The 26,558-nt window shown below is 35.2% G+C and overlaps 1 long non-coding RNA gene and 1 pseudogene across 1 annotated transcript in view; both read left to right on the forward strand.

The window, feature by feature from the left end:
• The window catches only part of LOC130456308 (uncharacterized), a 129,630-nt gene that overhangs the window by 101,438 nt on the left and 1,634 nt on the right, over positions 1–26,558 (forward strand). Inside the window, exon 3 of the long non-coding RNA XR_008914956.1 lies at positions 6,845–6,909. This is a non-coding gene — a long non-coding RNA (uncharacterized LOC130456308). The remainder of the gene's footprint in view (positions 1–6,844; positions 6,910–26,558) is intronic.
• On the forward strand, positions 2,176–2,331 carry LOC130456762 (U2 spliceosomal RNA; annotated as a pseudogene).

Genomic DNA, 26,558 nt, shown 5'->3' on the forward strand with positions numbered 1-26,558 from the left:
AGAAAAAAATTAATAACGATTAGTTATCTAAAAGTAGAATGCTGAATTTCCCTTCATTAAAGACCTTCAGCAAAAGACTAGATGACTACCAATTGGGTATGGTATATAGAGATATCTATTGGGGAAAGGTATAGGTTGATTTAGATGGCCTCTGTGTGGTGCCTTCCAACTCTAAAATCCTATAATTCTATTATTTCTTGATTTTGTGAAGTGATTTATCCAACACTATCCACAGCCCAGTGATATAGGCAAATATTACTAATACAAATTTGCAGATGAGGAACTTGAGATTTGGGGATTGAATGGCTTGTTTATGGTCGCAGCCATTAGTGTCTAGATATGAAATTATATCTCTCTTCAGTCTAAATAAAACATTCTTTTAGCAACAAAATAGTCCCAAATCTGATTCTTGACTCTACCTTCTCCATAGTTATTACTCTCAAGAATAGCTCTTTCAGTCTATCTGTCATCCGTACTCAGTATGTGGAATTTTAAACCCAGAAATATTCCAAAGTGTGTACAGTCAACCAAAGGGTGACAAAGAGCCCTCTTAACAATGCATGAGATCTTTTGGAAGTCCGCTAGATGGTGCTAGAGCCTACTTCTGTATCCCAGAATAGCAAGGTGACTGGATCACAATCCAGTTTCTACTGAGACATTTTTGGAATTAAGCAAATGCCAACTGTAATGGCTGGAGTGATTCGAATTTGCCTTATTTTTAGTTAAAATATTATTCATTTTGAGGTATATATCATCCCTAATTTTTATTCCTTCTAATTGTGTAGACACCACTTAAAGGGATCAAAATTAGGGAGGCACTCACCAGGTTGGCATAGAAGCAAATCTCCACCTTCATCATAGCATGAGTAATGCAATTTTCAATGGGCATAGGATCATTTTTATTCGTGGAAAGCCCTTTAATTCACTAAATGTGGCTGAAAGCACAGAGAACAGGAGACTTGGTTTCTTTCTATCTTTAGTTCCAGTACTGATTGATTCACTATGGGGAGAAGCACGTAACTGCTCTGTGCCCTAGTTTTTCCATTTAAAAAATAGAAATAAAATGTGGGCCACTTTACTTCAAAAGGGCAGTCAGAAGATGAATGGGTTAGTGTCTTTAAAAGTACCATGTGATTGTTGGGGAAATAGGGCTATATTAGTTTCACCAACTAGGTTTATAAAGTTATGAGGTCCACAGATTCTTCATGGCCCACAAAGCTGGCATCGATGACCGTTCCGTGCTTACCATGCTCACCTTTTACTCCTTCTTGCCTTTTGCCAGTTCCTACTCAGCTTCTACTGATCTCTATCGCAATATGTTAAAGATGAAAAACTAACATTGTAGAAAGGAATTAAAAGCTATTTATGAGCACAGTCATAAGTTTCTTAAAATAGGAATTTATCCTGCTTTCCAAGTTGTTTCATTTAAATTGTTGTTCCAAACTGAATATGTGTTCTAGCACGATGAGGGAATGTTTCTAGGCAAAAGTCTCCTGAATAGTAATGAGTAGGAATTAATGAGGGAGTTGGATGAGGTGGTCTTTAAAACTCTAAGTGCTCAATAACAGTGATTCTAAAGTACAGTTCCCAAACTTTTTTTTCTTGTTATGTCCACTTTATTCTTCTATTGGCTCAGTTTGCCCTCCATCTATGCTCTCTCATTGTACATGATTCTGTCTGTGTTCTCCAATAAATTCTCCATTTAGAATCTAGAATCTAATTGGAGACTTTTCTCTTGGTAGCCCACTGGAGAGAATGCCGGACTTGGAATCAGGAGGATATGAGTAAAACCCAGCCATACTCAGTCACTGTGTTACTGTTGGCTTCACTAAACACGTCTGCCTCATTTTGCTGACCTGTAAACGCATTTTACCTCTCAGTCTTGTCATAAGAATAAAATGAGATGGAGCAACTGGGTGGCTTAGTGGACAGAGAGCCAAGCCTGGAGACAGGGGGTCTGAGGTTCAAATCTGGCCTCATATACTTGCCAGCTGTGTAACCCTGGACAAGCCACCTAATTCCAGTTACTTAGCTCTTACCACTCTTCTACCTTGGAACTGATATTTAGTATTGATTCTAAGACAGAGGATAAGGATTTTTTTTAAAAAAAAGATCAAATGAAATAATCTGTAAAGCACTTAGCAGATGTGAGTGGCATTTAGAAAGTACTTCATAATCACTTCTCTGCCTTTTGGCTAAGATCAGGTGTAGAAAGTACTTAATAAATAAAGAATAACTGCAAAATAAACATCAAGGTAATTTTTGGAGGGAAGGCACTCAATTAAGAGCTTGCTATGCAATATATATTGTATATAGGTCAGTATATCACTATATATTTTGAGATTATATGTAATGATATAAGTACATAAGCAATAAGGACCCAATACATAGATATATGCATATATACATACACACACACACATATATATATATTCTCTAGCTACTTTGTATTTACCTCCTTTGCTTTTATAAAGTATTTCTTTCTTATTGACATGAAGAAGTAGATGTTTCTCCTCATTAGAAAGTAAACTTCTTGTGAATAGGCATAATCTTTTTTACTCCAGCCCCTAATCAATTCATTGGCAGACAGTAGGTGCTTAATAAGTGTTTGTTGATTGATACATTGTTGTTGTTAATGAGAATCACATGATGATTTACTTTCATCATGTGATTCTCATTAACAACTTTTTTCTTTTCTTCTGGGAGTGGTTGTTTTTTCAGTCATGCCCGACTCTGTAATTCCATTGGAGTTTTCTTGGCAAAGAAAATACTAGAGTGGTTTGCCACTTTCTTCTCCAGCTCATTTAATAGATGAAGAAACTGAGGCAAACAGGGTTAATTTATTTATCTAGGGTCACATAGCTAGGAAATTTTGTGTATTGCTCTCCACACTCTATTGATTTGAATGCATAGTTCACATGTTCCCTACCATACAAGCTATGAATTCAAGTCAAAGCTTATCTGTGTAAAATACTAAGGAAATGAAGTTGAAAAATGACATTTTCATTGTTCTTGAGGATTTTGGGGTATAAGAGGAACACAGAGAAGTAATATATAAGATGAAAATGAAAGGGACAAAGGAAAGAGACTAAGTACTCTCTAGGAAAATCTGAAGAGGGCAGCAACATTTTTAGTTAGAAAAGATCAGAGAAGACTTCCTAGAGGAGAGAGTATCCAAGATGAATATAAAAGGAAGAAAAGACTTACTTAACATATGGAGATGAAGAGGGAAGGAGTATATTCCAAGAATATGGGATGGGTTATATAAAGACACAGAAACAGGGGATGCTGGGTCAGCATTAAGGAACATCCAAGTGTCTAGTTTGGCTGGAATATAAATTGAATAAAGGCAAACTAAGACTTAAAGATAGGTTGGGTCAAGATTATTGAGGGCCTTGAATGCTAGACTAAATCAACATAAATGGTTCTTATAACATATTCTTTTGATTTTGCTTCTTGATTTTCACCAAATATTTCAAATGAATGCAAAAAAAAAATTAGCCAGCTCTTTAGTTATTTTTTCTATGTGAATACCAAGCACATTTGGAAGATGAATGATTAAAAAATTTTTATGTATATTTAGAGTTGTATCAATAAATATTTATTAAGTATTTACTCTATGTTAGGGACTAGGTAATGAAGATATAAATAAAAAGAAACAATTTCAACTTAAGACGCTCACATCCTATTGAGGAATTCTTTCCAGCTATCTACATATGCATATATGCACATATATGTATGGAATAAATGAAAAAGAGAATAAATAAAAAGGCAAATAAAGGCAAAGGAATTAAATGTAAGGTCACTTAAGAGTGGAGTGTACTAGCAGGTGAAGGGATGGGGGGAAGATAAGGGAACAGACATTTATTAAGTGCATACTATATTTCATACCATTCTGAATGTGCTCAATGTTCTCTGATCTCAGAAGCTAAACAGTGTCAGGCCCAGTTAGGTCTTGGTTGGGAAACTGTTTGGGGATGATGGGTGCAATAGGTTTTGGCAGCAAGATCATGCAGTGAATAAATCTGGCTCTGGAGTCAGAAAGACCTAAGTACAAATTTAACCTTAGACACTTATTTAAGTCTCACTTTATGACCCTCGGCAAGTCACTAAACCCTATTTGCCTCAGTTTCCTCATCCATAAAATGAGCTAGAAAAGGAAATGGCAAACCACTCCAATATCTCTAGCAAGAAAACCCCAAATGGGGTTCCAAAGAGTCAAACAAGACTGAAATGACTGAACAACAACAACATAGCAGGCACTTTACGTATATCTCATTTGGTCCTAGCAATAACCCTAGGAGAGAAAACTAATTAAGAGGGAGGCTAAGTGACTTGCCCAGAACCACATAGACAGTAAGTATCTGAATCTAGATTTGAACCTGGGTCTTCCTGACTTTAGACCCAGCATTCTCTCCATTTTCTAAGAAAAGACTGTCACAAAGGGTACTTAAGCCGTTTCTTAATGAAGATAAGGATGCTACAGAGGTGGAGATGAAGAAAGCATTCCAAGAATGCAGACAATCATTGCAAAGAAGTGGAGATGACTGATGAAGTGTCACTTATGAGGAACAGAGAGGCTAGTCTTGTTGAATATCAAAGTCCAGGAGGGGGAATGACAATGAAGCCAGAAAGTCAGATTGAAGCCAGTTGTACGTGGTTCTAAAACCTAAACAGAAGAGTTTATGTTTGATTCTAGAAGCAATAGGAAGTCAATTTGTATTTAGTTCCTGACAGCACCTGGCACATGTGGGAGCCATTAGTACTTGAAGAGGAGGAGGAATATAATAATGATGCACATTGAAAGCCTGAACTTCAGAAAGGAAATAGGTTCATCTTTACCAAATTTTAATATTCTCTTGCCTCATGAGATTTAAGTTTTGAAGCAAATTGGAGTCTTCCAGAGGTTGTCCTTTGCTATGCGTTACAAGACAAAAAATTCTAGGTCCATAACAAAAGAAAAAGTTATGCAATTTCTTAATATGACGGTGAATTCATTTAGAACAACATGCTGATAGGCTGAGCAAAAGTGAGACACATGGATTAAATTTATCTTTGAAATACACAATTTAACTTTTAAATGAAGGGGAAAATGCTTGGGGCAGAATGTGTTTTTATTTTGGTTAAAGCCTAAACACCATGAGCTTCTCTTACTCCCTTGTAAGGCCCATATGCACTTGGTGTATCCATGAATTGCAAAATGAAAACTGACAGAGCAGGACAGGATTGTATAACTTAGCAGAATTTTTCATAATTACTCTCTTGGTGGGTCAGCAGCTTTGGCCACCAACAGCTGCTGACTTCCTGGCAACCCAGTGGGAAGGGATGAGGTATGTTAAGGAATTGTCACTAAACAGTCTAGAATACTTCTTAAATCTTTCCTAAACTGATCTGCAAAAGTTATGGCAAGGTAGGCAAAGGGTAACTTTGGGAATTGGTATACAAGATTGTTAGAAGTGACCAAGAGAGCCACATGAAAGACTGGAAAAAATTGATAGGTACAAAGTGAGATTATACCCAGTATATCCTTAGAAGTTGGGCCAGCCTTCAATAGGCAAGAATCCTCTCCCACAGAAGCTCTAAGGTCAAGAAAAGTCTGTTGAGGCAAGTCAAACAGGATGAAAGAAGAAGATAGAGAAGACCTTGAGATTCAGGGAAGGTGTGCTTTAACAAGGAAGCCTCAATGTATTCTTTTGATTGTATCAAGTACAAATGACTGGCTTTGTTGTATAGTTTTTTTTAAACTCTTGCCTTCTGTCTTAGAATTGATACTAAGTGCTGGTCCAGGGCAAAAGGATAGTTGGCCAGACAATTGGAGTTAAATAACTTGTCCAGGGGGTCACATAGCTAGGAAGTGTCTAAAACTAGTTTTGGACCTAGGACCTTTTGTCTCCAGGTCTGACTCTTTATCTACTGCGCTACTGAGTGCCCGGAAATAATGTTTTGCTGTAGTTTCTTTTTTCTTAACATGTTTAAAGAAGAATTAACTACTTGGATGGAAAAACCAAAATGGCAGGAAGGTATTCAAAGTGATGTTAGTGGCAGAATTTAGGAATATTATGAGTATTTATTATTCTGTACTTAAACACCAAAAATGTATATTTCCCTATACTCATAACACAAAAAGAAAATTCTATGTTATACTGTTGGTCTCCATTTCATAGCTCTTGCTTTTTTTTTTTAACAAAAATATACAACAAATTCCACATGTACTTTCAAACTGCCCTACTTATTTGTGCTTCCCTCTGAACTTCTGTGCATTTAAAAATACCATGGCTCTCTTCTCTTTTTTTTTCCTGGCATATTTATTCATTAGATTCTTCCCATCAACCTTCCCCTTCCTACCTCCAACTTCAATTTAAAAAATTAGTAAAACCAAGAGAAAGAGAGAGAGAGAGAGAGAGAGAGAGAGAGAGAGAGAGAGAGAGAGAGAGAGAGAGAGAGAGAGAGAGAGAGAGAGAGAATCAGAGACATAGAGAGACTTGAAACAATTAAGTACAATTAAGCCAAATGAGTCCACAGGGTCACATCCCAAAAATGTATTAATGTATTTTGTGTCCTCCTCCACTATGTCGGTAGGGGCATAGCATGCTTCACCATTGATTTTCTAGAAAGAGAATATTAGTCAATGCAATTTTACTTCTTTCACTCCTTAAAACCAGTCTTTAATAGTTTAATTAGTTTAAAAATTCACTGTTTTCATTTGTTAAATCATTTTCATTTTTAATTTTATTTCTTTTTGTTTATTTTTTACCTTTTAATATTGAGGCTTTGTTTTTGTTTTTCTAGTTTTTTGTTGTTGTTGTTGCATGTCAAATTTATCAATCTTTCTCTTTATTGGTAGGTAAAGTGTTTAGAACTATAAAATATTCCCCTCAGGAGGATTTTGGTCACATCACCAAAGATTTGGTATGTTGTTGCATTACTATTTTCTTTGATGAAATTATCTATTGGTTTCCTGTTTTTTTTTTCTTTGACCCATCAATTCATTAGGATTAAATTGTTTAGCTTGCAGTTGAGCTTGAGTGCTTTCTTCACTTGCCCTTTAAATATTTTAGCTTATTTTGCTTTCTCTTTTATAAATGATTTGTTTAATATTTCTGCTTTTCTTAATTGCTTTATTTTATTATATATATATATGTTTTATTTTTAAAAAATTTCCACAAGTATATAATTCTTTTTGTCTCCCTCCTCTCTTCCTCTTCACTCCACCTTTACCCTCCTCCCCCAGGTGACAAGCAATTTCACTGGGCTAAGCATATATTATCACTCAAATCCTATTTCCTTATTATTTATTTTTGGAAGAGAATAGTCTTTAAAAACCCAAACTCCAAATCCAATACACATATAAACAAGTAATAAATCATATATTTTCTTCTGGATTTGTACTTCCACAGTTCTTTCTTTAGATGTGGATAGCATTATTTTTCGTAAGTCCCTCAGTATTGTCCTGGATCATTGCATTGTTTTTAGTAGCAGTCAATCATATTTGATCATCTCACAATGTTTTAGTTACTGTGTATAATGTCCTCCTGATTCTGCTTATTTCGATATGCATCAGTTCATGTAGGATCTTTCCAGTTCTTATATAGAAATCAAGCAGTTCATCATTCTTTATAGCACAATGAATATACCACTATCATATACCACAATTTGTTCAGTTATTCCCCAATTGAGGGATACTCCCTCATTTTCCAATTTTTTGCCACCACAAAAAGTGCAACTATAAATATTTTTGTAAAAACAGAACCTTTCCCATTAAAAAAATCTCTTTGGGATTCAAATCTAGAAGTGGTATTACTGGATCAAAGGATATGCATTCTTTAAAAGTCCTTAAGACATAATTCCAAATTGCCTTGCAGAATGGTTGGATCAATTTACAACTCTACCTACAATGCAATTAGTGTTCCAATTTTGCCACATCCCCTCAAACATTTATTATTTTCCTTTACTGTCATATTGTTCACTCTGCTAGGTATAACAACTCAACAACAACAAACAAAACAACTTAGTGTTGTTTTGATTTGCATTTTTTCATATGATTATTAATAGTTTTAATTTTTTCATTTGAAACTGCCTATTCATATCCCTTGACCACTTGTAAATTGGGGAATTATTTGATTTCTTATAAATTTGACTTAATTCCTTATATATTTGTGAAATTAGACTTTTGTCAGAAAATTTTGTAATAAATTCCCCCCACCCCCAGTTTGTTGCTTCATTTTATATTTTGGTTGCATTGGTTTTGTTTGTACAAAATATTTTAAATTTAATATAATCAAAATTATTCGTTTTATATTTTGTAATGTTTTGTTTCTTGTTTGTCTTAAATTCTTTCTTTCCCCATAGATCTGACATATATACAATTACATGTTTACCCAATTTACTTTTAATATAACTCTTTATGTTTAAATCACATACCCATTTTGAACTTATCTTGATATAGGGTATGAAATATATAGCTAAACCTAATTTTTGCCATACTGTTTCAATTTTCCCAGCAGTTTTTGTCAAATAGTGGGTTCTTATTCCAAAGCTCAGATCATTGGGTTTATCGAACACAAGATTGCTGAGATTATTTACTCCTAGTCTATTCCATTGATCTATCCTTCTATTGCTTAACCAGTACCAGATTGTTTTATTGATCACTGCTTTATATTACAGTTTAAGATTGAGTACTGCTAGGCCATTTTCCACTTTATTTTTTCATTAGTCCCCATGATATTCTTGGTTCTTTTGTCCTTCCAGATTAATTTTATTATTTTTTCTAATTCTATAAAATAATTTTTTGGTAGTTTGATAGGTGTGGCACTAAATAAGTAAATTAATTTATGTAGGATTGTCATTTTTTAAAACATTATTTTATTTGGTCATTTCCAAACATTGTTCATTGGAAACAATGATCATTTTCTTTTCCTCCCCACCCCCCCTCCCACCACCTCTCCCATAGCTGATGCATGATTCCACTGGGTATCACATGTGTTCTTGATTCGAACCTATTTCCGGTGTGTTGGTATTTGCATTAGAGTGTTCATTTAGAGTCTTTCCTCAATCATATCCCCTCCACCCCTGTAGTCACGCAGTTGCTTTTCCTCAGTGTTTTTACTCCCAGTTTATCCTCTGCTTGTGGATAGTGTTTTTTAGATCACTGCAGTTTGTTCAGGGACATTGCATTGACCCAAATGGAGAAGTCCATTACCTTCGATTGTACCACAGTGTATCAGTCTCTGTGTACAATGTTTTCCTGGTTCTGCTCCTTTTGCTCTGCATCACTTCCTGGAGGTTGTTCCAGTCTCCATGGAATTCCTCTACTTTATTATTCCTTTTAGCACAATAGTATTCTATCACCAACATATACCACAATTTCTTCAGCCATTCCCCAGTTGAAGGGCATCCCCTCATTTTCCAATTTTTGTCCACCACAAAGAGTACAGCTATGAATATTCTTGTACAAGTCTTTTTCCTTATTATCTCTTTGGGGTACAAACCCAGCAGTGCTATGGCTGGATCAAAGAGCAGACATTCTTTTATCGTCCTTTGGGCATAGTTCCAAATTGCCCTCCAGAATGGTTGGATCAATTCACAACTCCACCAGCAATGAATTAGTGTCCCTACTTTGCCACATCCCCTACAGCATTCATTACTTTCCATAGCTGTCATGTTAGCCAATCTGCTAGGTGTGAGGTGATTACCTCAGAGTTGCTTTGATTTGCATTTCTCTGATTATAAGAGATGTAGAGCACTTTTTCATGTGCTTAATAGTTTTGATTTCTTTGGCTGAGAACTGCCTGTTCATGTCCCTTGCCCATTTATCAATTGGAGAATGGCTTGATTTTTTGTACAATTGATTTAGCTCTTTGTAAATTTGAGTAATTAAAACTTTGTCAGAGGTTTTTTATGAAGATTGCTTCCCAATTTGTTGCTTTCCTTCTGATTTTAGTTACATTGGTTTTGTTTGTACAAAAACTTTTTAATTTGATGTATTCCAAATTATTTATTTTGCATTTTGTAACTCTTTCTAAGTCTTGCTTGGTTTTAAAATCTTTCCCTTCCCAAAGGTCTGACATGTATACTATTCTGTGTTTGCCTAATTTTCTTATAGTTTCCTTCTTTATGTTCAATTCATTCACCGATTTTGAATTTATAATGGTGTAGATTGTGAGGTGTTGATCTAAACCTAATCCTTCCCACACTGTCCTCCAATTTTCCCAGCAGTTTTCATGAAATAGTGGATTTTTGTCCCAAAAGTTGGGTTCTCTGGGTTTGTCACATACTGTCCTGCTGAGGTCACTTACCCCGAGTTTATTCCACTGATTCTCCTTTCTATCTCTTTGCCAGTACCAAATTGTTTTGATGACCTCTGCTTTATAATATAGTCTGTGATCTGGGACTGCAAGGCCCCCTTCCTTTGTATTTTTTTTCATTATTTCTCTGGATATCCTTGATCCTTTGTTCTTCCAAATGAACTTTGTTATGGTTTTTTCTAAATCAGTAAAAAAATTTTTTTGGAAGTTCCATGTGTATGGCACTAAATAGATAAATAAGTTTGGGTAGGATGGTCATATTTATTATTTTGGCTCGTCCTACCCATAAGCAGTTAATGTTTTTCCAATTGTTCAGGTCTAGTTTTAGTTGTGTGGAGAGTGTTTTGTAGTTGTGTTCATATAGTTTCTGTGTTTGTCTCAGGAGATAGATTACTAAGTATTTTATTTTGTCTAAGGTGATTTTGAATGGGATTTCTCTTTCTAATTCTTGCTGCTGAGCTGTGTTGGAGATATATAGAAAAGCTGATGACTTACGTGGGTTTATTTTGTATCCTGCAACTTTGCTAAAGTTGTTGATTATTTCGATTAGCTTTTTGGTTGAATCTCTAGGATTCTTTAAGTAGACCATCATGACATCTGCAAAGAGTGATAATTTGGTCTCCTCCTTGCCTATTTTAATGCCTTCAATTTCTTTTTCTTCTCTAATTGCTACTGCTAGTGTTTCTAATACAATGTCAAATAATAGAGGTGATAATGGGCATCCTTGTTTCACTCCTGATCTTAATGGGAATGGATTTAGTTTATCCCCATTGCAGATGATATTAGTTGATGGATATAGCTATATATTGTTTATTATTTTTAGGAACAACCCTTCTATTCCTATGCTTTCTAGTGTTTTTAGTAGGAATGGGTGTTGTATTTTATCAAAGGCTTTTTCTGCATCTATTGAGATAATCATGTGGTTCTTGTTGGTTTGCTTGTTGATGTGGTCAATTATGTGGATAGTTTTCCTAATGATCACTTGCTGGAGTCTTTTTGCTAGTATCCTATTTAAGATTTTTGCATCTATATTCATTAGGGAGATTGGTCTATAATTTTCTTTCTCTGTTTTTGGCCTGCCTGGCTTTGGAATCAGTACCATGTTTCTGTCATAAAAGGAATTTGGTAGAACTCCCTCTTTGCTTATTATGTCAAATAGTTTGTATAGTATTGGGGTTAGCTGTTCTTTGAATGTTTGATAGAATTCACTGGTGAATCCATCAGGCTCTGGGGATTTTTTCTTAGGAAGTTCTTTGATGGCCTGTTGGATTTCTTTTTCTGATATGAGATTATTTAAGAAATCTATTTCTTCTTCTGTTAGTCTAGGCAATTTATATTTTTGTAAACATTCATCCATATCACCTAGGTTGATATATTTATTGCCATATAGTTGGGAAAAGTAGTTTTTCATGATTGCCTTAATTTCCTCTTCATTGGAGGTGAGGTCCCCATTTTCATCCTTGATGCTCTTAATTTGTCTTTCTTCTTTACTTTTTTAAATTAGATTGACCAGTACTTTGTCTATTTTGTCTGTTTTTTCAAAGTATCAGCTTCTAGTCTTGTTTATTAGTTTAATAGTTCTATCACTTTCGATTTTATTAATTTCTCCCTTAATTTTTAGGATGTCTAGTTTGGTTTTCTTCTGGGGGTTTTTAATTTGTTTGTTCTCAAGTTTTTTGATTTGCATTTCCAATTCATTGATCTCTGTCCTCCCTAATTTGTTAATATATGCACTCATGGATATGAATTTTCCTCAAAGTACTGCTTTGGCTGCATCCCATAAGGTTTGAAAGGATGTCTCACCATTGTCATTTTCCTCAATGAAATGATTAATTGTTTCTATGGTTTCTTCTCTAACTAACTGATTTTGGAGTATCATATTATTTAATTTCCAATTAATTTTTAATTTGGCTCTCCATGTACCCTTACTGATCAATATTTTCATTGCCTTATGATCTGAAAAGGTTGCATTTATTATATCTGCTTTTCTGCATTTGAGTGCCATGTTTCAGTGACCTAGTGTATGATCTATTTTTGTGAATGTGCCATGTGGTGCTGAGAAGAAGGTGTATTCCTTTTTGTCCCTATTTATTTTTCTCCATATGTCTATTAACTCTAATTTTTCTAAGATTTCATTCACCTCTTTTTCCTCTTTCTTATTTATTTTTTGGTTTGATTTATCTAAATTTGATAGTGGTTGGTTCAAGTCTCCGACTAATATGGTTTTACTGTCTATGTCTTCCTTCAATTCTCCTAGTTTCTCCATTAGAAATTTGGATGCTGTACCATTTGGTGCATACATATTGATTAGTGATATTTCCTCATTGTCTATACTCCCTTTTAACAGAATATATTTACCTTCCCTATCCCTTTTAATCAGATCTATTTTTGCTTTGGCTTTGTCAGATATCATGATTGCAAATCCCGCCTTCTTTCTATCACTTGAGGCCCAAAAGGTCTTACTCCATCCTTTAATTCTAACCTTGTGAGTATCAACCCGCCTCATATGTGTTTCTTGAAGACAACATATGGTAGGGTTTTGGGTTCTAATCCAATCTGCTATTTGTCTACGTTTTATGGGTGAGTTCATCCCATTCATGTTCAAAGTTATGATTGTCACTTGTGGATTCCCTGGCATTTTGATATCTTCCCCTAGTTCTGACCTTTCTTCTTTAGCTATATCCTTTTGAAGCGTGATTTACTTTAGGTCAGTCCCCTGAGTCCCCACCCTTGATATGCTTCCCTTTTCAGCCCCTCCATTTTTATGCTCCCTTCCCCTTCCCCCTCTCCTTCCCTCCCTTTTTATACTACCTCTCCCTCCCCCTCCTTAATTTTCCTTGCTTTCTTACCCTGTTGGATAAGATAGAATTCAGGATCCCACTGGATCTAGATGTTCTTCCCTCTCAGAGTTGATTTCACTGAGAGTAAGGTTTAAGTAATACCATTTCACTGTCTCTTCCTCTCCTTCTCATATGAGAGTTCTTCCCCTCCCTTTCCCTTGTGTATCTTTGTATGGGAAAGATTATTCTATTTAGTACCCCCCACATTTCTTGAAGTAAATTTTAGTATTATCGATGATTCCCCCCCCTTTTTCTTACTTTGCCCCCCCCTTTCACCAAATCTTCTTAATGCCCCAATCTTTCCCTATGCATGATTCTTCTAACTACTCTTATGATGCATACAATTTTTGAGAGTTACACAATATATTTTCCCCACATATTAATATATATAATTTGATATATATGTAGTCCTTATAGAAGAGAGTTTGACTTAAAGAAAACGATAAGATTTATTTCCTTTTCCCTTTCTTTCATATTTACCTTTTCATGTTTCTCTTGATTTCTGTGATTGGATATCAAATTTTTCACTTAGTTCTGGTCTTTCCTTAGCAAATGCTTGGAAATCTTCTATTTTGTTGAATGCTCATACTTTCTCCTGGAAGTATATAGTCAGTTTTGCTGGGTAGTTGATTCTTGGTTGGAGACCCAGCTCTCTTGCCTTTCTAAATATCGTGTTCCATTCTTTGTGGTCTCTTAGTGTGTTAGCCACTAAGGCATGTGTGATCCTTATGGGAGCCCCCCTTTATCTGAAGCTCCTCTTGGCTTCTTGTAGGATTTTCTCCTTTTCTTGGAAGCTCTTGAATTTGGCGATTACATTCCTGGGGGTTGTCTTTTGGGGATTTAGTATAGAGGGTGTTCTATGAACCCTTTCTGTTTCTATTTTGCCCCTTTGCTCCAGAACATGTGGGCAATTTTCTTCTATCATCTCCTGTAGTATAGTATCGGGGTTTTTGTTTATCTCTGGTTTTTCAGGGCAGACCAATAATTCTCACATTGTCTTTTCTTCCTCTCTTTTCCTGGTCTGTGACCTTTTCAGTGAGATATTTTATGTTTTCTTCTAATTCGTTAATTTTTTGGCTTTGCTTTATTAATTCTTGTTGTTTTGCAAGCTCACTGTCTTCCAGTTGCTTAATTCTGGTCGTTAGGGACTGGTTTTGCTTTTCAGCTATGTGTGCCCTTTTATTAGATGCTTCCAGCTCTTTCTTCAATTGTGAAGTCTTGTCTATCAGATTGCTGATCTCTTTCTTCCATTTTTCTTTCAAGAAGGTTTCCATGTTTTGGATAAGATCCAATTTGAGTTCTTCCAGAGCTTGTGGATAGTTTCCATTTTAGGAGGCCTGTTTTGATTTTGTTTGGATTTCATCCTCTTTCTCTTCTTTTCCTTGGGAACTCCCACCATAAAAGTTTTCAATAGTCACTTTTTCCCCTTTCTTCTTGGAGGCTTGATTTTGGGCTATGTGAGCTATTCCTTTGGTGGTTTTATTCCCCTTTCCTTTTTGGTCTGGGGTCTGAGTGGTATGGGCGGGTTTTCTGTGAATTTAGGTTGCCTCTGACTAGTTCTTCCCAGCCTCCGAGGTTTGTTAGAGCGCAGGCTCCCGTGCTCTGTGTGGTCACCCCTGTGCTCAGTGTAACCTCTCCTGCGTTCAGCGCGTCCTCCTCTGTGGTCAGTTTGGCCACCACAGTGCTCAGAGCAAGATTCTCCTTTGAAACCTCCCTGAGAGGTCGTTTCCTAGCAGTCTTTAGATCCCAAGGACTCTTATCCCCCCCAGATAGAGATGTTCCTCACTCACTCGCTGTCCCAGTGAATGCTCTGATACCTTACTCTGGTTTGGTGGGGAAGGTGGGAGTGGGGAAGGGCAGCTCATTTCACCTTTTTGTGCATGTTTTTCCTCCTTATAGTGTGGAAATGTTCAAACCCCCTGTACCTTTATTTCTGTGGGATACTGGAGAGTCCCTCCCTTCTTCCAAAGGTTATTTTTATGCTCTTTTGAGGTAGTCTATTTCGTTTGGTGCCAGGGAGAGGAAGTGATTTGCGTCTAGATTGCAGCCATATTTACCCGCAAGTTCAGGATTGTCATTTTCATTATATTAGTTCATCCTACTAATGAGAAAAATATTTTTTGAATTGTTTAGATCTAATTTTATTTTTGTGGAAAGTGTTTTGTGATTATGTTTATATAATTACTGTGTTTCTCTGGGAAGATAGATTCCCAGATATTTTATATTGTCTAGAGTGATTTTAAATGCAGTAGTCTTTTCATGCCTTATAGAAATCAAGCAGTCCCTATATTACTATATAGTATATTGCGATAATATTCCATCACCTCATATACCACAATTTGTTCAGCCATTCCCCAATAGACTGACACCCCCTCATTTTACAGTTGTTTGCCATTACCAAAAGAACTGCTATAAATATTTTCTTAATTTTTAAAAGGAATTTATGCTCTTTCACATGCTCTATTCTTGTGAAGGTGTCATATACTGATTAGAAGTATGTACTTTTCTTTCTATGGAAGGTGGGGGGAAAAGAAGTTTTTCTTGGGATTTGTGTAGCCCAAGTGCTTTGGTTGATACCTATATTTCCACTCCCTCTCTTCTGAGGCTTACAAGGTCTAAATAAAAGGAGTTGATAGAATACCTTCTACCTTGCAGAATGACTTTCTGATCTTATGCTGATGAATGCCATGATAAATATACCTGCAAAGGGGAATAGCACTTTATTTAAATAATTAATGACCTTTTTAACGTAAAGAATTTAATCTTTTTGTCCTTTCTTATTGTTAAGGCCTGTTCATTGCATTTATTTGGTGTATTTCATTGCATTCCCTTTGAAATTACCTCCCATTTATGATATATGTATATTGTATGTACATAATGGTTTATACATTGTCTTCTTCATTAGGCTATGAGCTCCTTAAGGACAAGTTCAATGTTTTGGCCTTTCTTTTTATTCCAAGGACTTAGCATAGTGCCTGACTCCTAGTAAACATTAAAAAAATATTTGTTGGGGATAGCTGGGTGGCTCAGTGGATTGAGAGCCAGGTCTAGAGACGGGAGGTCTGAGGTTCAAATCTGGCCTCAGATACTTCTCAGCTGTGTGACCTTGAGCAAGTCACTTAATCCCCATTACCTAGCCCTTATCACTCATTTGCCTTTGAACCAATACATAGTATTGATTCTAAGGTGGAAGGTAGGGTTTAAAAAAATATGATTCACATTCAGCAACTGCCAGAGATTCATCTTATCTAACTGTTCTCATTCTCTTCAGATATTTAACTTGGTTGTTGTTGTGATTATCTTTTTATTAGATTTAGTTATGTCTTAAAAGAACACAGTGACACTCCTAACTATTACAGTTTTGCTCTCTGTTTCTTTCTTGAATTTGATTTATTTTTTCATCATTTAGAAGGTATGACACTTGGTACATACATATTAAATATTGATTAAATCTTATTCTCTATGGTACATTTAAGTATAACAATTTTAATGCTTATTGTTTTTACTCATCTTTATATTTATAGTTGTTGTGTCTGAGACAATGATTATCTTTTTTTTTAGTTTGCCTAAGGCATAATAAATACTATTCCAACCCTTTGTTTTTAACTCTGTGTGACTCTTCACAGTATAAGTAGGCTTCCTGTAAGCAATATATTGTTAGATTCTATGTTCTAATCCATTTTTGCTACCTCTTAATATTTTATAGGTGAGATTATTTCTTTATTTTTCATTACCCATATATTTTCATTACCTATTGTATCTTATAATTGTTCCTTTCTCCATTTGCTGTCTTTTTCTTTAAAATGAAAATAAAGATAGTGAAAGATAGGAACCAATGTGAACAACATTAGTAAACCTATGGTGGAAATAATCATTTTATACTCCATGTGACCTTGTTCTCTTTACTTTGTCCAGATCTTGATCATAGATTCTTACATTTTCTTTAGTTTTACTCTTGCCTTTGTTTGGTTTGGTTCTGTTCCTCCTCCAATTCTATCATCCCTCTTAAACATCTTTTCTCTTCTTATATTCAAATCGAATTTCCTTGTTGACATTAGACATTAGCATTTTTATAAATCAAAGTGTAGATCAAGAAAGTATAAATATATATGTATGTACACACATATATAATTATGTATATATTTGGGTATGTTAAGCCCTCATTTGTTCAGTTCAGATTAGACTGATGTTCATTAGAGACCTGTTCCTCTCACCCCATCCTTGTTTATTTAATTTTTTTTCTTAAACACCTCAGTTATGAGAGTTCCTTTTTCTTGTTCATTTCGTTCTTTTGCATTTCTTTTTCCCCTCCCTTTTCTTTCCTCTCTTAAAATTATCAATACAGAATACAAAGCTTCAACTCCTTTGTTTCTCTTAATTCTTTCCATGCACTGCAAAGATGAAGAGAGTGAGAGTTTTCAAAGGGACATTTACTTTATTCTTCTCCCTCTATTTAAATGTGAGTGGTTCATCACTTAAGTTTCTCTGGAATTATGGGTTTGTATTTTAAATATTCTACCCAGATATTTTTTCATTAGGAATGCTTGACAATTATTCTACTAAATTCTTTCCTCTATAAGATTACACTCCATTTTATAGAGTATAGTTTCTGTTGTTGTTAATAGCCTTTTATCTTACCTTGTGGAATATTATAGTCCAAGACTTTCTAGCCTTAATATTTGTTGCACCATAGGATTGTTGATTCTATCATTCCTGGGAGTTTAACATTTCATTTCTTATTGCAATAGTTTTTTCTTTGACCTGACAGTATTGGAATTTGACTATGATATACCTGGTTATTTTTAATGGGCGTTTTCTATGAGGTGGCCAGTGAATTTTTTTCCTTTTTTCCTTTTTCTCTATTATTCAAATAGACGTAGATTGTTTTCTTTTATTATTTCTTAAAATAATTATACTCATATTTATTATTTGGTCATGTTTTTTAGGGAATCTGAGTTCTCAAATGATCTCTTTAATCTGCTTTACATATCAGGTTTTTTTTTTAATAGTAGACTGATATTTTCTTCAATTTCCTGACTTTGCTGAAATGTATCTTCTTATCTCATTAAATTAATTAGTTCTGATTATTCCACTCTATTTTTTTACAGAATACATCATTTGGGTAAAGACTTCTACTATCTATTCTAAGGAGTTTGTTATAATTTTATTTTTTTCCATCAAGTACTCCAATTCTACATTTTATAAATTATTCCTTTTCTGGATTAACTTCATCAGTACCTGTTTTCATATTTCTTCATGTGTTTGGTATTTTATTTTCTTCATTTGTATCTTCAGTTTCACTTATTACTTTTGGACTTTTTTCCAGAGCAAAATGTTCCTCCTGTACTTTTGAATTTTGTGTTCAGGAACCATTTGGGATTATTTCAGTTTTCTGTTTTGCTTGCTACTCTCTTCCTTCTCCCTTAAACACAACTTAGGTCTCTTAGAGTAGGGATTTGTAACTTGGGGTCAATTACCTTTTTAGTACTTTGATAACTGTATTTCAATATAACTGGTTTGCTTTATAATCATAATATCTTACTTAATACATTTAAATAATTTTTCTGAGAATGGGTCCATAGATTTCACAAGATTTCCCATGGTGTCCATGCCACAAAAATGGTAATGAAATCTTGCCTAATATCATCTGCTGGGATGAATGAGTTATTCTTGTTTTTCATTGAATTTGTTGATTAATCTTCAATCTGCTCCTCTTTGAAGATATTTCCTAGACCTAATGAGAGAACTAGGCTCCTCAGTTACTTTTAACTTCATCTATCTTAACTGGAAGTAATAGCCATGTTTTTGGAAGTAGTATTCCATATTGGAACACATCTTTACCATTGCATAAAGAAATAAAAGATGAAAAGAATATAGGTTTTTTCCCTCTAGGTTTAATAATTAATAATTGTTAATAATTAAAGCACTTACTTTTAGAGTACTAAATACTTTAAGGCTAACTTTCAATAATTTATGTCATAATTCATCATAATTATATAAGGTTCCTTGAAAGACATAACATTAGAGATAAACCTTGTTTAATGATAACATCACCATAAATATCAACAGAGGGCATAAAATGGAGAGACTATAAAAGTTTTTGTTACTGTCAAGGAGGAAAACAGAGTAGAGATGAAGGAGAATTCCCTGTGAAGAGTGAGGACCTCCAGATGTTCATGTTTCATGCTTATGTTACATTGTACTGATTACACAGAACTAGAGTACACTGTGAAGTCTTCAAGTGATCCGGAGACATTCTAAAGAGTTTGACCTGAAAAGGCATCTATATGAGTCACATAATAACAGAATTTTAAAGAATTATAAGGAATGTCATGGTCTATCTGATCTAACTTGTACTTGAAAGGAATCTCTCAGAAGCTATGCATTTCCTTCTTGAAGCTTTTAATTGAAGAATATGACACCTTTAAGCAGCTCATTGTTTTTTGTTGTTGTTGTTGTTGAATAGCTCTAATTTTTAGATAGTGTTTTCTCACATTGAAAGCCTAAATTTATCTCCTTGAACCATTTAACTTTGGTCTGTCTTCTAGGGCTAAACAGAGCAAGTATCCTTCTAATAATACTCAAACAAAGTAATCATATTCCCCTTCAATCATATCTTCTCCAAGAAAATCATTATTTGTTCCCCCCCCCCCCAACAAAAATCTCAGATATTATGAACTCATGCCTCTTCACCATCCTGGTTGCCTTTCTCTGGATGCCTTGCATCTTGTTAATGTTCCTTCTAACTATAGTGCTCTGACCTGATTATAATGTTCCAGTTGTAGTCTGCCCAGATTAGAGTACAGTACTATCACATTGTTACTTCTGGAAGGTATCCTCTTAATGTAGACCAAGATCATATTGATATTTTTGACTGCCACATCTCATTACTCAATTATATTGTAGTTTCAAAGCACTAAAACCCATAGATCTTTTTCAGAATAACTGAAACATGTCTCCCTCATCAGTGTGTGAAGGCCACTTAAAAACCCAAATGTAGGACTTTACATTATTTATATTTAACTTTCTTTGATTACATTCAGCATGATTCTAGCCTGTTAAGATCTCTTTGAACTCTTTCTAGCCAACTCTGCCAGCTCTGTGTCCTCTGCAAATTTGATAAGCCTACCATCAATACTTTTAGCTTTATATTGTTGACAGTACCTAGCTGTCTAGGGCACTCCATTTGGAAAAACCAAGAGGAAGAAGAATGTCAATTATCCAGATTATGGAATGTAGTTAGACAACTTATAGAATTCATCCAAAAGTTTATAAAACTGGAAAAGACAATATAGATGAACAATGAATTGATCCCAGACTTAAAAAAGAAAAAGAGAATGGGCTAGATTGGCTTCAGAAAACCTCAGAGTTCCTTTAGTGATCCCAAACTTCCAAACTTCTTTGAGAAATAAGATCAGTCTTTTTAATTTGAGCTTCTAATAGGCACTGAATAGTTTCATGATCAATCATTCCCTTCTCCTTGATACTTTCTTCTCTTTAAGTTTTTATGATGCTATTCTATTTTCATACTTATTTGACCATTATTCCTTCTAGTTCAATGAATTTTTATCCAACTCATATGCACCAACTATAGGCAATCTCCAAGACTCTGTACTGGTCTGTATCCCTCACTCTCTGTGTACTGTTTTTCTTGGTGATCTTAACAATTCCCATGAATTCAATTATTGTCTCTCTATAGATGACTCTGATGTCTATTTTTCCATTCCTATCCTTTCTCCTGTACTCCAGACTCATGTCTCCAGCTGCTTATTGGAGATCTCAAATAGATAGCTTAAACTCAGTATATCCAGCACTGAATTTATTATTCCCCAGTTCATATCACCCATGCTATTTATAAATGCTCTGTTACTGTTGAGAGCAACAGCCTTATCTTAATCACCCAGGTTCATAATCTAGATGTCATCCTAAACTCCTCTTCTTTCACTTTAACCCTATATCCAATCATTTGCTAACTCTAATTGTTTCTACTTTCACATCTCCCTTTTTAACTCTTCCAAATCTCCCCCCACTGCCTAGTCCTCCTTTGACTGATAACACCTTGGTATACTCCCTTTTCACCTCATGCTTGCACTATTACAGTAGTCTGCTGGTTGGTTTCCTCACCTTAAGTATTTCTCCATTTCAATCCATCATTCATTCAGCTGTCAAAGTGTTCTTACTAAAGCACAGGTGTGACCATATCCTGCTGCACTTCCCCATACTCACAATGAATGTGGAAAGGGATATTGTTAAAGACTCAGAGATGAAATGTTGTTTATGAAGAACAGAGAAAAGATCAGTTTAACTGGATCACAGAGTGCAGGGGGATGTAAAATGTCCAATGAGGCTGAAATAGAGTTTGAGCCAGATTGAATATGGCTTTCAGAATTAAACACAGGAATTTATTTGTTATTCTAAAGATAATTGGAAGTCACAAAAATTAACTAAATAGGAAGTCACATCAATCTGCTTTTTAAGGAAAATAATTTGTCAGTTGAGTGTAGTATGGACAGGAGTTGGGAGAGACTTTAGGTAGAGAGACCAAGAAACTGTTGCAAAAATCTAGGTGAGAGGTGATTATGGCACAAACAAAGATGATAAGTATGTGAGAAGAGAAAAATGTGAAAGATATTGTGGAAATAGAAATAAGATTTGACAACTACTGAGATGTGGAGTGAGCAAGAGTAAGAAGTCAAGATGATACCAAGTTTGCAAACCCTAGTAATGAAAAAATACTCCCCAAAATGATAACCTGAAAAAATTGGAAACTGGGAGCTATGCCAACTCATCAATGTTCTCAGGGAATGGGAGTTGTTTGAGATAGACTGGAACCTCCTCCTTCACTATATGTGTCATAATTTCTAGCACCATATTGAATTGCCTATAAAAATTTCCTGCACTTCTAATTTTTGCCTATGTATTCTTGAAAAGTACAGTAAGAAGTGAGGAATAGAAAAGATTAACAGATCAATCAAACTCCTAGTTGCTTGCCAAGTATTGTAACAGTTAAATTAAGGAGTTCAACAAAGTGAGAACAGTTTAACAGAAACTTTGTTTAATTTAGAAAGAAATACAGATAGAAAGAAAAGAGGAAAGAGATTATTAATCTTATATCCTATAAATATACCTAAAATTTCTAATATTACCTAAAGTTTCTAAAACAATCTCTGTCTTCTCAGGACAGGTTCTTCTGCCTAGCACACCAGGCCTACTCTACTCTATCTATAATGATTCACTAACTACTTAACTCCCTAAAATAATAGATAGCCACCACTCACTCACTCCTTTGATCAGTTTTCTATAGCAGCCCTACTGTCAGTAGCTAACTGCCAACAGATCCTTGCCTTGGAGACAGACCTCCTACTTTCTAGAGATCCCAGAGGCAAAAGACCTTCAACTGTTAGCAGCTGCTTCCTTTCTCTCCTCACTCACCAACTCTCTTCCCCCTAACTTCCTGTCAGAGGGCTGGCTACTTCCTCTCCTCAGTCTTGGTCTCCCTAGTAATGGAATCTTTTGCTCTGGCTCACAGACTACTGTCAGTTCTGATCTACTAAGAAATCCTTACCTCTAGGCTCTTAAGGAGACAAAGGGAGAGATTAAGAAAATCCCTTTAACTTGACCCAAAGGATGATAGTACCTTCAGCAGAAATAGTGAAGTTTAGAAGAGAGTTGAGTTTGGGGTGAAAGACAATGATTCATGTTTTGAGGATATTAAGTTTGAATTCTTATAGTAAATATAGCTTTGATGTGGTTAATAGGTAGCTGCTTATGTGAATATAGAGTTTAGGAGACTGACTAGGGATTGATCTATTATATTTGGAGGTCATCTACATAGATGTGACAACTCAATTCATGGGAGCTCTCATCATCAAATGAGAGAATGTAGAGAAAAGAAGAAGGTCTAGAATAGGGAAGAGTTTGGTCCATCAACTAGTGGCATGAATGATATTCCAGGCACTGAAAAATAATTAATACTATATTCTGCATTTTAAACAGCAATCAACAAAAATGATTTTACAAATTAATTTAATATTCTAGATAAAATAATTCCTCTCTTTAAAATGTCTAACTGACATACTTTTAGACATGTTTCTCTATTCTAGGACAATCTAAAATAACATCTATAAGAATATTCAACAAGAGAAAAGTTACAGTACTCTAAATGAATGGAATACTTTGGTGTCAACGTTTCACTCCATAAAATAGGGCAGTACTCAATAACTTTTCAGTTATTTTCTTGACCATTCTTCTCACGACTCCCATAAATTAATCAGAAAGAATCAATATCTTAATCTTTTGCAAATTCCTAGGTAGATCATAGACCAGTTACTTCATGGGGTGGAGATGAAGTACATTTAACTAGATTGAAACACCCCTTGTTTTAAATTTGATTTTCACAGTTAGTCCCTCATTCTGGCTTTTGTTCTCACCCTTTTACAACATTTTCGTGAGGGATAAAGTCTGGAAAGGATTTTAGGCTCAAGAAATCATTTCTTACTATTTTAAGTTAACTATGAAGGAATCCTCTATTATGTTTCCACACAGCAAAGGAAACTTGCTAGGAGCTGACAGGCATGTAGGAAAACTAGGAGAAAGCAATGCTATAAAAACCTAGAAGAGTATATTCAGGAGAAGAGGAAGATCAACAGTGAGAAGTCCTGGAAAGGGTTAGAAAATAAAGATTGAGAAAAGGCCATTAGATAAAAGCAATTAAAAGATTTCCAGTTTGGGAGAAATGAATTTTTATTGAGTAATGGGGTCAGAAGCTAGATTGCACAATATATGGGAAAGAGTTTGAGAAGAAGAGGAGGCAACATGGGCAGGCCACTTTCTTTAGGTATTTGGCTGAGAAAGAAAGGAGACATCTAGGATGCCAGCTAACAGTGATACAGCCTAGCAAAGGGTTTTTAAAAAATAATTTTTTAGGGTGGGGGAAACAGGACCATGTATCTAGGTAGTAGGAAATAAACCATTAAATTAGGGAGATTCTACTATGAGATTATAGAGAAAAGGGGTGGGGAAAGTGAGTATAAGAAATATCTGTTGGAAAATGTGGCAAGAGACTCTTACTTATAGAGTAATTTGAAGGGAGAAGGCCTAATTCTTCATCAGAAAATGGAGTAAAGGGAAAGTTAATAGAACATGATATTCAGAGATAGTGTTATAAGGAGAAGGGAAGAAGGAGCTTATGGTGAATGACCTCAATTTTCCTAGTAAAGTATGAGGCAATGTCCTCATCAGAGAGAGGAAGAAAAAAGGGATAGTGTGGGAAGCTTGAGGAGAAATGAAGAGATTTGGAATAGTCTCTGTGGTGATTGAGATAAAAAAAACCCAATTAAGCAGTAGAATTGCATTGCTGCTGTGAAGGTCCTACTGAGATTAGATAACACATCTGTAGTGTATCCAGTTTACTTCAGTTCTCTTCAGCAGCATGTATGAAGGATGCAGATGGTGGAATTAATCCAGGCCTGGGGTTTGGCAAGATGTGAAGGACAATCAAGGGATTCAGGATAGAAAAGACTATATTGCTGAACTAAGGAGTTGAGATTGGGAAGGAAAAAAAAAAGTTGCTTATTTTTCCAGTCTTCTTTACTCTCCTCTAAGAACTCTATAATCCATCTACTTTGGTCTACTTGGGATCCCTTGAAAACAACACTACTCTGCCATTTCTCTGGCTGTGCTTCATTTCTGAAATATTTTTCCTTCTTATCTTTCCTTCTAACTCTAGGTTTCCTTCTAGATTCATCTTTAATCCCATCTCTTGCAAAAGGACTTTTTTTCTGAGATTAACTTCATTATATATGTATATATGTACACACACACACACAAACACACACACACACACACACACACATATATATATATATATATTTTTTTTTAAGTACCTAGTTATTTGTATGCTTCTCCCTCTTTAGAGGTAACTTGGTGATGCAGTGGATATAGTGCTGGTACTGGAGTCAGAGAGACTCCCATTCCTGAGTTCAAATCTGACCTTAGACATTTACTAACTATGTGATCCTGGGTAAGTGATTTAATCCTTTTGCTTCAATTTCCTCATCTATAAAAATGAGCTGGAGATAGAAATGGAAAACCATTCTAGTATGCCAAGAAAACCCTAAATGAGACACAAATGCACAGCAGCAACCCTTTTTAGAATGTGAATCCTTTAGGGCAGAAACTGTGTTTCTGCCTTTCTTTGTATTTTAAGCACTTATCAAAATTCTTTTACATAGTAGGTGCTTATTAATAATGGTAGTCAATTGACAGGCATCATTGACATCCATTTCCAAATTGCTGTTCAAACATCTACTTAATTCAAATGAAAACAAATACAAAAATATGAATGTTGGTAAGATATAAAAAAACCTCGAAGAAAACTCAAACCTAGATGAATTCTTCTGTACTACATGGGTGTAGGCGCTTTAATGAGGAGATGGAGAAAGACCAATCTTTTTCTACACAGGGCTGAAAAGCTACATGATGCTCCCTGAAAGAGCAAAGATAAAGAGCACAAGTTAGAAAATATCTCTTCTTTTAACTGATATAGCACCCCTACCCTATCATCTATCTCTTTACTAAGTTCCTAAAGAAGAGGAAGGACCATAGGACCCTTAAAGGTTGCCCCATCAGGTCTAAATGGCAAGTCCTAGTACTCCAACACACAGGTGGAAGCAAGCACCAAAGTTCCTAGGTTATACATTGGAACCAAGAAGGGTGATCCAGAGCATGAATTTGTAAAAAAACAAATGGATAAATTTTACAAAAATGACAAGCCCAAGATGAATATTGCAGAATTTTCATGAACAAACCTGCCCTCAGAGTAGTAATATGACATAGCACCTCACTCCCTTCTTTTGAGATGTAGAGGTCCACAGGTATGGCATACTTCGTATTCTATTTTATTTGGCTGATGTGCTGGTTACTTTTGCTGAATTATTTTCTCTTTTCTTTTATTATTTATTATCTGATTGCCCTTTGGAAAGGAAAAGGGGACTGGGGAAGGATATATTGGGAAACAAAAGGTGATGTAAAAACAAAAGATGACAACCAAAAATTTTAAAGGAATGTACCAATGTGTACAGGTTATATCAATTTGACAAAATAATAAAACTAGCATAAAATAAGTCAAATATTAAGCTTTCATTGATGTTTGCTTGTGTCTGATTCTTCATGACCACATTTGGGGTTTTCTTGGAGGAGATACCATAGTGTTTGACATTTCTTTCTCCAGCTCGTTTTACAGATGAGGAAACTGAGGCAAACAGGGTTAAGTGACTTTCCCAGCGTCATATAGGTATTAAGTGTCTGAAGCTGGACTTAAACTCAGGTTTCCTGATTCCAAGCCTGGATCTCTGTCCAGTGAACATCCTTACTCCCCAAAACATTAAGCTAGAAGCAACATTTTCTAGAATTT

This window comes from Monodelphis domestica, chromosome 1 (assembly GCF_027887165.1).
Source record: "Monodelphis domestica isolate mMonDom1 chromosome 1, mMonDom1.pri, whole genome shotgun sequence".
In the NCBI taxonomy this organism is placed as follows: Eukaryota; Metazoa; Chordata; class Mammalia; order Didelphimorphia; family Didelphidae; genus Monodelphis; species Monodelphis domestica.